The 13,034-nt window shown below is 49.8% G+C and overlaps 1 long non-coding RNA gene across 1 annotated transcript; it reads left to right on the forward strand.

Moving 5' to 3' along the window:
* Positions 1 to 12,362: 12,362 nt before the first annotated feature.
* On the forward strand, positions 12,363 to 13,034 carry LOC115251491 (uncharacterized). The gene is made up of 3 exons (XR_003890052.1): positions 12,363 to 12,548; positions 12,622 to 12,699; positions 12,968 to 13,034. It is a non-coding gene; the product is annotated as an uncharacterized lncRNA (long non-coding RNA).

Here is a 13,034-nt window from a genome sequence, read left to right on the forward strand (position 1 = left end):
ATTTGTTCTCTGAAAGCTTATATAAACTAAAAATATAAAATGTAGATCATTTATTTCTGTCATTTCAATCTTGCTTCCTTTGTTACTATTGAATTTTGATTCATTTTATAAAACTTGTGGGACTTTATAAATATTAAACAGCAGGACAACATGATTACTGCATAATGTGCAATTACAAAGCGTAGCCCAGGACCCCCTAATGATGCTGAACAACATTGGTGCCAAGTTTCCCTTGCCCGGATGCGGGTCACCGGGGCCCCCTCCTGGAGCCAGGCCTGGGGGTGGGGCACGTTGGCGAGCGCCTGGTGGCCGGACCTCTGCCCATGGAGTCCGGCCGGGCGCAGCCCGAAGAGGCAACATGGGACCCCCTTCCCGTGGGCTCACCACCTGCAGGAGGGGCCAAGGGGGTCGGGTGCATTGTGTTTTGGGTAGCAGCCGGAGGCAGGGACCTTGGCGGTCTGATTCCCAGCTGCACAAACTGGCTCTAGGGACATGGAATGTCACCTCTCTGGTGGGAAAGGAGCCTGAGTTGGTGCGCGAGGTTGAGAAGTTCCGACTAGATATAGTTGGCCTCACCTCGACGCACGGCAAGGGCTCTGGAACCAGTCTTCTTGAGAGGGGTTGGACTCTCTACCACTCTGGAGTTGCCGATGGTGAGAGGCGACGAGCAGGGGTGGCAATTCTGGTTGCTCCCCAGCTCAGTGCCTGTGTATTGGAGTTTACCCCGGTGGATGAGAGGGTAGCCTCCCTTCGCCTTCGGGTGGGGGGACGGATCCTGACTGTTGTTTGTGCCTATGGTCCAAACAGCAGTTCAGCGTATCCACCCTTTTTGGAGTCCTTAGAGGGAGTGCTGGAGAGTGCCCCTTCTGGGGGCTCCCTCGTCCTCCTGGGTGACTTCAATGCTCACGTTGGCAATGACAGTGTGACCTGGAGAGGTGTGATTGGGAAGAACGGCCCCCCTGATCTGAACCCGAGTGGTGTTTTGTTATTGGACTTCTGTGCTCGTCTCAGATTGTCCATAACGAACACCTTGTTCAGACATAAAGGCGTCCACATGTGCACTTGGCACCGGGACGCCTTAGGCCGCAGATCGATGATCGACTTTGTGGTTGTGTCATCGGATTTGCGGCCGCATGTTCTGGACACTCGGGTGAAGAGAGGGGCGGAGCTGTCAACTGATCACCACCTGGTGGTGAGTTGGCTCCGATGGTGGGGTAGGATGCCGGACAGACCTGGCAGGCCCAAACGTGTTGTGAGGGTCTGCTGGGAACGCCTGGCAGAGTCCCCTGTCAGAAGGAGCTTCAACTCACGCCTCCGGGAGAGCTTTGACCATGTCCCGGGGGAGGCGGGGGACATTGAGTCCGAGTGGACCGTGTTCCGTGCCTCCATTGTTGAGGCAGCTGACCGGTGCTGTGGCCGCAAGGTGGTTGGTGCCTGTCGTGGCGGCAATCCCGAACCCGCTGGTGGACACCAGCGGTGAGGGATGCCGTCAAGCTGAAGAAGGAGTCGTATCGGGCCTTACTGGCCTGTGGGACTCCTGAGGCAGCAGATGGGTACCGGCGTGCCAAGCGGAGTGCAGCTACGGCGGTTGCCGAGGCAAAGACTCGGACATGGGAAGAGTTCGGTGAGGCCATGGAGAACGACTTTCGGACGGCCTCGAAAAGGTTCTGGACCACCATCCGGCGTCTGAGAAGGGGGAAGCAGTGCACTGTCAACACTGTGTATAGTGGTGATGGTGTGCTGCTGACCTCAACTCGGGATGTTGTGGATCGGTGGAAGGAATACTTCGAGGACCTCCTCAATCCCACCAACACGCCTTCCAGTGAGGAAGTAGGGCCTGGGGACCTGGAGATGGGCTCTCGTATCTCCGGGGCTGAAGTTGCCGAGGTAGTTAAAAAACTCCTCGGTGGCAAGGCCCCGGGGGTGGATGAGATCCGCCCAGAGTCCCTTAAGGCTCTGGATGTTGTAGGGCTGTCGTGGTTGACTCGACTCTGCAACATCGCGTGGACATCGGGGGCAGTGCCGCTGGATTGGCAGACCGGGGTGGTAGTCCCTCTTTTTAAGAAGGGGGACCAGAGGGTGTGTTCCAACTATAGGGGGATCACACTCCTCAGCCTCCCTGGTAAGGTCTATTCAGGGGTACTGGAGAGGAGGGTCCGCCGGATAGTCGAACCTCGGATTCAGGAGGAGCAATGTGGTTTTCGTCCTGGGCGTGGAACAGTGGACCAGCTCTACACCCTCAGCAGGGTCTCCGAGGGTGCATGGGAGTTTGCCCAACCAGTCCACATGTGTTTTGTGGACTTGGAGAAGGCATTCGACCGTGTCCCTCGGGGGGTCCTGTGGGGGGTCCTCCGAGAGTATGGGGTGTCGGGCCCGCTGATACGGGCTGTCCGCTCCCTGTACGATCGGTGCCAGAGTTTGGTCCGAATTGCTGGCAGTAAGTCGAACTCGTTTCCGGTTCGGGTTGGCCTCCGCCAGGGCTGCCCTTTGTCACCGATTCTGTTCATAATTTTTATGGACAGAATTTCTAGGTGCAGTCATGGTGTTGAGGGGATCCGGTTTGGTGACCTCAGGATCGCGTCTCTGCTTTTTGCGGATGATGTGGTCCTGTTGGCTTCATCGGCCCGTGACCTCCAACTATCACTGGATCGGTTCGCCGCCGCATGTGAAGCGGCTGGGATGAGAATCAGCACCTCCAAATCCGAGGCCATGGTTCTCGACCGGAAAAAGGTGGAGTGCCTTCTCCGGGTAAAGGAGGAGATCCTGCCCCAAGTGGAGGAGTTTAAGTACCTCGGGGTCTTGTTCACGAGTGGGGGAAGAATGGAGCGGGAGATCGACAGGCGGATCGGTGCGGCGTCCACAGTAATGCGGACTCTGCACCGGTCCGTTGTGGTGAAGAGAGAAAGGCGAAGCTCTCGATTTACCGGTCGATCTTCGTTCCTACCCTCACCTATAGTCATGAGCTTTGGGTAATGACCGAAAGAACAAGATCACGGGTACAAGCGGCTGAAATGAGCTTCCTCCGTAGGGTGGCTGGGCTCTCCCTTAGAGATAGGGTGAGAAGCTCTGCCATCCGGGAGGAGCTCGGAGTAGAGTCGCTGCTCCTCCGCGTTGAGAGGAGCCAGATGGGGTGGCTTGGGCATCTAGTCAGGATGCCCCCTGGACGCCTCCCTGGTGAGGTGTTCAGGGCATGTCCCTCCGGTAGGAGACCCAGGACACGTTGGAGAGACTATGTCTCTCGACTGGCCTGGGAACGCCTGGGGATCCCTCCGGATGAGCTAGAGGAGGTAGCTGGGGAGAGGGAAGTCTGGGCTTCTCTTCTTAGGCTGCTGCCCCCGCGACCCGACCCCGGATAAGCGGTAGAGAATGGATGGATGGATGGAATGTGCAATTAGGGGTCACCAGCAGGGGGCAGTGAGATGAGGTTTCTCATGATTGTGTTGGTCAGAACTCTCTTCGTACACGTCACACTGAAACATCAATACAAGACGTTTAATATGTTATGGAGCTTTCCTCATGTCCTATTGCTTAAGATGACTAAGTTGGTCAATATCAGAGCAAAATTCCATTAAAGCTTGAGAAAACCTTCAGAAAAACAATCTTTTTCTGGTCATTCGATCTTGATAGTTGACTGGGATCTGATCATCAAGTAGTATGAACTATTTCTAGTTCTATTTTCATCAAAGCCTATCTTTATTGAACCATCAGGTGAGCTATCAAAGACCCAAATCAAATTAAAATCAACTTTTCTCCACAGCAGTAAATAAAACTTAAAAATATAATCAAACTACTTAGTGGGCGGAGCTTAGAATTGCCCCTATTGAGCAAATGCTTTGGTTTTCCAATGTGTTTGGGGTCATTTTTGTTTCAGTTTTGTTGGATCGCAATACCTCCTGTATGTAGCTGCCGATCCGCGTGTTCGTTGAATGAAGACTTCGAGAAGTAAAGTACCAATTTCAAAATGTATTTAACAATAGAATCAATTCCAGATACAAATATTACAGAGCTCCGGGCCAGTTCATAACCCTAGCAACAACAGAGTCAATTGTCAGGGCATGAAGTCTGACAAGCTAACTATCCCTTGGCCCAGTCCTTTATAGTCACACACATGCAAATTCACAATGTCCATGCAATCCCCCGCTGAGATGTCCCCGTCCTCTTCCTCCAGTCCCTTTGGTGTTGGTAGAGTTCTTCTCTTCCATTGTTTTCCCAGGCCAGATCCCATTCTTCATGCAAATGTGATCATCATCAACCCCCCTGATGTCCTGTTTACAATGAGTGTTTGGCACCCCCTGCCTGACTGGCTCCTGAGATAACAGTAGATCAAACAACAATCCTGCAAATGTCTCTGTTCTTAATTACATTTAGTCTACCTTGCCTAACTTCTAAGGGAAGACAGGAACATATGGTGAAACACATAACAACAAGATAAAGACAATTCTCAACAGTTTCAAGGATCACGGTTATTTTTAGGGGAGTGACAGATGTCTGTGAGGTGATTTTAACCTGATTTGTAGTCCTAAACCCTTTCCTTAATTTCAGAACTGATGGAAAGATCGGTAAAAATGCTTTGTTCTTTCTATTATCTTTTCAGCCTCCTTTATTTGCATTCAATCACTGATACTTAAGCATACGGAAAATGGGGATGCTAAATGAATTCATCTTTTGTCTACTACTGACAATTATGAAGTAAATCAAGTGTGTATGAGTGTGTGTGTGTGTGTGTGTGTGTGTGTGTGTGTGTGTGTTCTTGCTACTTTTTGAGTGCCAGAAATTGTATTCTGCAGGCAAAGTGAGGACATTTCTGGAAGTGAGGACCTTTTGGCTCATCTTTGCAACTTCAGAGGGCTGTTGAGACATGAGGGTTCAGACACGGCTGAAGTTGAACTGAATGTTTAAGGTTTAGGGCTTTAGTCAGGATGGTAAAGGCGGGAGGGAGGGGCTGGAGAATGTGTTTTGTTTGAAAGTCTTCACGTAGATAGATTAATGAGAATTATGTATGCTTATGGTCACATTTCAGTTCTTTCAGGCTCATTCCATTGCAAGATATTTTCTTACAGAAATCATAGCTGCTCGTCCACACCACACAAGCTCATCGTGATTGATTTGAAAAAATATTTTAATGGCCATTTTCATAGTTTAGTCACAAAGTGACTCACAGCAGGTAGAAACAAAGAAAATAAACCCAAGCCTTCTCAACCCCACCTATATGCATACAAATATACATAAAAACATAGTTGCTTACACATTCACACAGGCAGACATGTACAGACAGGAGGCTCAACTCCCAACATGGCCGAAACAATAGTCTTAAATGTCGCAATATTAAAATGTGAACAGATGAAGAGCAGAGATCATAGGCACTCACATCAAAGGACCAATGCTTTATACCAAGGCTAAATAATTCAACATATTTAATACATCTGATATATCTGATAGATATAGTTCCTTATAGATTCAACCAAACTCACTTCACTTGTAGAGAAACTTGGATTAGACTTCCAGCACATTCCAGACAGCCACAATGATGAAAGAAAACGGGACCAACAGACCAAGACAAACCGTGAGCAGTTCTCAGTCTCTAGAAAGTGCCACATTACTTTTGCGCAAAAGCAAAATTGTGAATGACATTTGCTTCTTTTAGGACATTGTTAATTTTCCGTTACCCTTAAGTGAGAAAAAAGTACATATATAGCTAGAGATTGCACATTCACTCCCCAGAACATAACTAATAACTTTATCTTACCCATTACCCTTATCCTGGAAATTTCATTAAAATCCCTTCATTACTTTTTGCATTATTTTGCTAAGTTTAATGCTCACATAACCAGCAGGCGGCGCTGTACCAGCAAAGGTATATTTTGTATATTTGTCCATTTGCATATGTGACGTATGACCTCAATTTGACAACGCATGTCCTTCCTGTTTAAATTCTCCAGCGCCAATGCAATCAGGCCCTCTGAAACTTTGTGGGGGGTTTTAGAGTTTCACATTTTAATTTTGGCCCCACAACCCCACCAAATGTCATGCGTGTAGGTGAAACTTTACCTCGGGGCTTCTCCGAGAACCATCAAGCAGGTGGGGCAAAAATGGCGCCACCTGTATGAAGATGGCGCTTGGCCTATGTTTATCCAGTGTGTTTGTGTGTGTGTGTGTGTGTGGGTTGCCACTTTTTGAGCACCAAAAATTGCATTCTACTAGCAAAGTGAGGACATTTCTGGAAGCCATTTCTGCATGCCCATTTCCTTTACCAAAACATTTTTAAAAATGCCAGATCTGAGGTCTGCAAAATTTCAGATTTTCGAGCACGATTAGGCCCCCGCAAAACCATTTTTACCCAACTAAGCAGAATAAACACTAGCAAACAACAGCGAGGACAGTGCTTGGGTCCTAATTCTACCAATACTGCTGGTAATAATTTAAAAAACTAGCACTCAAAGAGTGCAGACCTCTGCCAAGTCGGCCATTTCCTCATACTGTAACTTACCCCGTCAGTATAGTACATTCACTGTAGTCGGTGGTTTTATTATCAAAAGCACCTTTGCTTTCATCTTGGTCTATGATCTTTGGATAATTGAAGGTCCAAGTCCCTCCAGAATTCACCAAAATCTAATCAGCTGTTCCTTGGGCCGTCAAAATGTCATTAAAATCCATCCATAGCAATAGACTAATTTTGTCATTTCACTGTAAACACATATCCATTCCTGTGTCTGGTTTCAGTTTCTAGAAAATATTGAAAAAAATGATAAAATGCTCCATCAACTACAATGGAGCGAATGTACCAGCGATCATGGACGCGCAATCTTTGCGGAATTGACCAAGGAGATGCTTGGGAACCCTCAAAGCGTCTTAACCAAGATCACTCCTGAGAGGTCTCGTAGCTTGATGGAACAGGTGAAACACCTGAACATAAACACCAAAGAGAAGCTCAATGGTGCCATTGATCTGATCGTGGAACAGGCGATGTCAGAGCCAGCCTCCTGTGCCACCTACGCCAATATGTGCAGAGAGTTGATGGGGGTAAGTTCATCGCATCCATCATGGATGCGCTCAAAACAGTTACCAGACACAACTATATATCTCTATTCTTTAACAGAGGTGCGGGGGGACTGGTGACACTCCAAGCTACCTTGGAGCAGGAGGGGGGGGGGGGGGGGTTATGATACAACACAGGTCTTGATTTGATGTGAAAAGAAATGTTTTTCCCGTGCTCCTCAGAGAAACATGGGCCCTGAAAGTGGTGACACATCACAGAATTTCGCAAATCTTCTGCTTCAACGTTGCCAGCAGGAGTTGCTGAAAGACAGAAATGATGATGAAGCTCTAATTAATGGACAAAAGAAGCTTGGCGCTCCCCAAAATGTAAGTGTGACTGTCGCTGACACTAAAAATGAAAGTTTGCTGCTGACAAATACTACAAATTTTCCATTTCTGGAATGTTTTACAACTACTATTTACAACCTCCGCGGAAGTTTATGAATTCAGACGTGATCTGTCCTTGCAGGACGACGAGCATCGAGCCATGGAAACCAAGGCTCGCCGCCGTTCGCTCGGTCTTAAAAGATTTATTGGAGAACTCTTCAAACTAGAAATACTGAATGAACCCATCATGCACGAATGCCTTGAGAAACTCCTCAATAATTGTCACGAGGACTCAGTTGAATGCCTCTGCAAGCTGCTGTCCACCTGTGGAAAACGACTGGACACAGAGGAGGCCAAGGTCAGTACAGAGGTCAACAACTGTATTTATTCTTGATTCTTATACTTTTGAAACTTTTGGAAAGATTGTTTGAAGCAGTGAGTTGCTAAAAAGACTTACCAGTTCTCTATCCGCATGTCCCCTTTTAGCCACAGATGGATCGGTACTTTAACTATATCATTGAAATGATGAAAGAGGGCCAGGTCTCTTCTAGGGTCAACTTCCTGCTTCAGGATTTGGTGCAACTCAAGATGGTGAATATTGTTTAATATAATACATCTAAAATAGAGGACTTTAGTGGGGTTAAGGGGGGAAGTGCATCTCATGCTAAAAATACTGGCCAGGTTTGGGTTTTCACCTTCTGAATATGAAAACATTTTGTTGAATTGAACGGCTATTTCCCTTATTTCCTTTTACAATCTCCAGAACAACTGGATACCTCGAAGACCAGAAGATGGTCCGAGAACATTCTATGCAGTCCAAAAAAGGGCAGCGCTGTATACTACCACTGTGAAAGAGCTGATTCACGATCAGAGAAAAGGTAGACGAGATGGTCACAGGCTGGCACCTGAGGACAAGTGGAGGAGAGACACTCCGGATAGCACCTTAAGGAAGGATGGTCCTGAGAGGAGTGGGAGAAGAGAAGCTCCTGAGAGAAGCGGGAAGAGAGAAGCTCCTGTGGGGAGTGGAAGTAGAGATGCTCCTGAGAGGAGTGGGAGAAGAGAAGCTCCTAAGAGAAGCGGGAGGAGAGAAGCTCCTGTGGGGAGTGGAAGTAGAGATGCTCCTGAGAGGAGCGGGAGAAGAGAAGCTCCTGAAAGCAGTGGAAGGAGAGATGCTCCTGAAAGCAGTGAAAGGAGAGAAGCTCCGGAGAGCAGTGGGAGGACAGGTGCTCCTGAGAGGAACTGGAAGAAAGAAGCTCCTGAGAGCAGTGGAAGGAGAGATGCTCAAGAGAGCAGTGGGAGGACAGGTGCTCCTGAGAGGAACTGGAAGAAAGAAGCTCCTGTGGGGAGTGGAAGTAGAGATGCTCCTGAGAGAAGCGGGAAGAGAGAAGCTCCTGTGGGGAGTGGGAGAAGAGAAGCTCCTGAGAGGAGTGGGAGAAGAGAAGCTCCTGAGAGGAGCTGGATGAGAGAAGCTCCTGAGAGGAGCTGGATGAGAGGAGGTCCTGAGAGGAGCGGGATGAGAGAAGCTCCTGAGAATTGCTGGAGGAGAGAAGCTCCTGAGAGGAGCGGGAGGAGAGAAGCTCCTGAGAATTGCTGGAGGAGAGAAGCTCCTGAGAGGAGCGGGAGGAGAGAAGCTCCTGAGAGGAGCCTGATGAGAGAAGCTCCTGAGAGGAGCTGGATGAGAGAAGCTCCTGAGAGGAACTGGAAGAAAGAAGCTCCTGAGAGCAGTGGAAGGACAGGTGCTCCTGAGAGGAAATGTAAGAAAGAAGCTCCTGAGAGCAGTGGAAGGAGAGAAGCTCCTGAGAGGAGCTGGATGAGAGAAGCTCCTGAGAGGAGCTGGATGAGAGGAGGTCCTGAGAGGAGCGGGATGAGAGAAGCTCCTGAGAATTGCTGGAGGAGAGAAGCTCCTGAGAGGAGTGGGAGAAGAGAAGCTCCTGAGAGGAGCGGGATGAGAGAAGCTCCTGAGAGGAGCGTGAGGAGAGAAGCTCCTGAGAGGAGCGGGAGGAGAGAAGCTCCTGAGAATTGCTGGAGGAGAGAAGCTCCTGAGAGGAGCGTGAGGAGAGAAGCTCCTGAGAATTGCTGGAGGAGAAAAGCTCCTGAGAGGAGCCTGATGAGAGAAGCTCCTGAGAGGAGCTGGATGAGAGAAGCTCCTGAGAGGAACTGGAAGAAAGAAGCTCCTGAGAGCAGTGGAAGGACAGGTGCTCCTGAGAGGAAATGGAAGAAAGAAGCTCCTGAGAGCAGTGGAAGGAGAGAAGCTCCTGAGAGGAGCTGGATGAGAGAAGCTCCTGAGAGGAGCTGGATGAGAGAAGGTCCTGAGAGGAGCGGGAGGAGAGAAGCCCCTGAGAGGAGCGGGATGAGAGAAGCTCCTGAGAGGAGCTGGATGAGAGAAGCTCCTGAGAGGAGCGGGATGAGAGAAGCTCCTGAGAGGAGCTGGAGGAGAGAAGGTCCTGAGAGGAACTGGAAGAAAGAAGCTCCTGAGAGCAGTGGAAGGACAGGTGCTCCTGAGAGGAAATGGAAGAAAGAAGCTCCTGAGAGGAGCGGGATGAGAGAAGCTCCTGAGAGGAGCGTGAGGAGAGAAGCTCCTGAGAGGAGCGGGAGGAGAGAAGCTCCTGAGAATTGCTGGAGGAGAGAAGCTCCTGAGAGGAGCGTGAGGAGAGAAGCTCCTGAGAATTGCTGGAGGAGAAAAGCTCCTGAGAGGAGCCTGATGAGAGAAGCTCCTGAGAGGAGCTGGATGAGAGAAGCTCCTGAGAGGAACTGGAAGAAAGAAGCTCCTGAGAGCAGTGGAAGGACAGGTGCTCCTGAGAGGAAATGGAAGAAAGAAGCTCCTGAGAGCAGTGGAAGGAGAGAAGCTCCTGAGAGGAGCTGGATGAGAGAAGCTCCTGAGAGGAGCTGGATGAGAGAAGGTCCTGAGAGGAGCGGGAGGAGAGAAGCCCCTGAGAGGAGCGGGATGAGAGAAGCTCCTGAGAGGAGCTGGATGAGAGAAGCTCCTGAGAGGAGCGGGATGAGAGAAGCTCCTGAGAGGAGCTGGAGGAGAGAAGGTCCTGAGAGGAACTGGAAGAAAGAAGCTCCTGAGAGCAGTGGAAGGACAGGTGCTCCTGAGAGGAAATGGAAGAAAGAAGCTCCTGAGTGCAGTGGAAGGAGAGATGCTCCTGAAAGCAGTGAAAGGAGAGAAGCTCCTGAGAGGAGCTGGATGAGAGAAGCTCCTGAGAGCAGTGGAAGAAGAGATGCTCCTGAAAGCAGTGAAAGGAGAGAAGCTCCTGAGAGCAGTGGAAGGAGAGAAACTCCTGAGAGGAGCTGGATGAGAGAAGCTCCTGAGAGGAGCTGGATGAGAGAAGCTCCTGAGAGGAACTGGAAGAAAGAAGCTCCTGAGAGCAGTGGAAGAAGAGATGCTCCTGAGAGCAGTGAAAGGAGAGAAGCTCCTGAGAGCAGTGGAAGGAGAGAAACTCCTGAGAGGAGCTGGATGAGAGAAGCTCCTGAGAGGAGAGTGAGGAGAGAAACTCCTGAGAGGAGCTGGATGAGAGAAGCCCCTGAGAGGAGCGGGATGAGAGAAGCTCCTGAGAGGAGCTGGATGAGAGAAGCTCCTGAGAGGAGCGGGATGAGAGAAGCTCCTGAGAGGAGCTGGAGGAGAGAAGGTCCTGAGAGGAACTGGAAGAAAGAAGCTCCTGAGAGCAGTGGAAGGACAGGTGCTCCTGAGAGGAAATGGAAGAAAGAAGCTCCTGAGTGCAGTGGAAGGAGAGATGCTCCTGAAAGCAGTGAAAGGAGAGAAGCTCCTGAGAGGAGCTGGATGAGAGAAGCTCCTGAGAGCAGTGGAAGAAGAGATGCTCCTGAAAGCAGTGAAAGGAGAGAAGCTCCTGAGAGCAGTGGAAGGAGAGAAACTCCTGAGAGGAGCTGGATGAGAGAAGCTCCTGAGAGGAGCTGGATGAGAGAAGCTCCTGAGAGGAACTGGAAGAAAGAAGCTCCTGAGAGCAGTGGAAGAAGAGATGCTCCTGAGAGCAGTGAAAGGAGAGAAGCTCCTGAGAGCAGTGGAAGGAGAGAAACTCCTGAGAGGAGCTGGATGAGAGAAGCTCCTGAGAGGAGCGTGAGGAGAGAAACTCCTGAGAGGAGCTGGATGAGAGAAGCCCCTGAGAGGAGCGGGATGAGAGAAGCTCCTGAGAGGAGCTGGATGAGAGAAGCTCCTGAGAGGAGCGGGATGAGAGAAGCTCCTGAGAGGAGCTGGAGGAGAGAAGGTCCTGAGAGGAACTGGAAGAAAGAAGCTCCTGAGAGCAGTGGAAGGACAGGTGCTCCTGAGAGGAAATGGAAGAAAGAAGCTCCTGAGTGCAGTGGAAGGAGAGATGCTCCTGAAAGCAGTGAAAGGAGAGAAGCTCCTGAGAGGAGCTGGATGAGAGAAGCTCCTGAGAGCAGTGGAAGAAGAGATGCTCCTGAAAGCAGTGAAAGGAGAGAAGCTCCTGAGAGCAGTGGAAGGAGAGAAACTCCTGAGAGGAGCTGGATGAGAGAAGCTCCTGAGAGGAGCTGGATGAGAGAAGCTCCTGAGAGGAACTGGAAGAAAGAAGCTCCTGAGAGCAGTGGAAGAAGAGATGCTCCTGAGAGCAGTGAAAGGAGAGAAGCTCCTGAGAGGAGCTGGATGAGAGAAGCTCCTGAGAGGAGCGTGAGGAGAGAAACTCCTGAGAGGAGCTGGATGAGAGCAGCTCCTGAGAGGAGCTGGATGAGAGAAGCTCCTGAGAGGAGCTGGATAAGAGAAACTCCTGAGAGGAGCAGGAGGAGAGAAACTCCTGAGAGGAGCGGGATGAGAGAAGCTCCTGAGAGGAGCGGGATGAGAGAAGCTCCTGAGAGGAGCAGGATGAGAGAAGCTCCTGAGAGGAGCGGGAGGAGAGAAACTCCTGAGAGGAGCTGGATGAGAGAAGCTCCTGAGAGGAGCAGGAGGAGAGAAACTCCTGAGAGGAGCGGGATGAGAGAAGCTCCTGAGAGGAGCAGGATGAGAGAAGCTCCTGAGAGGAGCAGGATGAGAGAAGCTCCTGAGAGGAGCAGGAGGAGAGAAACTCCTGAGAGGAGCGGGATGAGAGAAGCTCCTGAGAGGAGCTGGATGAGAGAAGCTCCTGAGAGGAGCGGGAGGAGAGAAGCTCCTGAGAGCAACTTAAGGAAACCCTCTCCTGAAAGCAGCTGGAGGAGACCATCAGAAAAATGCAGTCGAGGTAAATAACTAGAGTTAGCTCTACAATTACAACTGCTGTGTAGCATGATGGAAATATGAGTCTTTCATATCAGGAGAAAGCCCCATGTCCAGCACTTCTGACACCATCTTCAGATGAACTACAGAAGTGTCTTCCACTCAGCGATGTCAAGGTATGAACAAGAAATTTTGCAAGTGTTTTCTATTATATGCACAAAATTGAGCAGAGTGATAAAAACCTGGTCGAAATAGGGGGAAAAAGGTTGAATCTCTAAATACATCATGTAAACTAATGAAACTGGGGAAGCCACCATGGAGCATCCACAAAGTGTTTTTCTTTCATTTCTTTACCTGTAGGGGGCGCCAACAGCCACAGAACAGTAAACATGCAGAAAATTTAGAGAACTCACAACTGCTAAAATTGGCTTTGTTCTGTTGCAGATCTCGTGCGGATGTTCCTCGATATTCTGTGGGACGAGGGAGCTGTCAGTGAAATCATTTTTTTTTT

The sequence above is a fragment of the Takifugu rubripes genome, chromosome 11, assembly GCF_901000725.2.
Source record: "Takifugu rubripes chromosome 11, fTakRub1.2, whole genome shotgun sequence".
NCBI classification, from domain to species: Eukaryota; Metazoa; Chordata; class Actinopteri; order Tetraodontiformes; family Tetraodontidae; genus Takifugu; species Takifugu rubripes.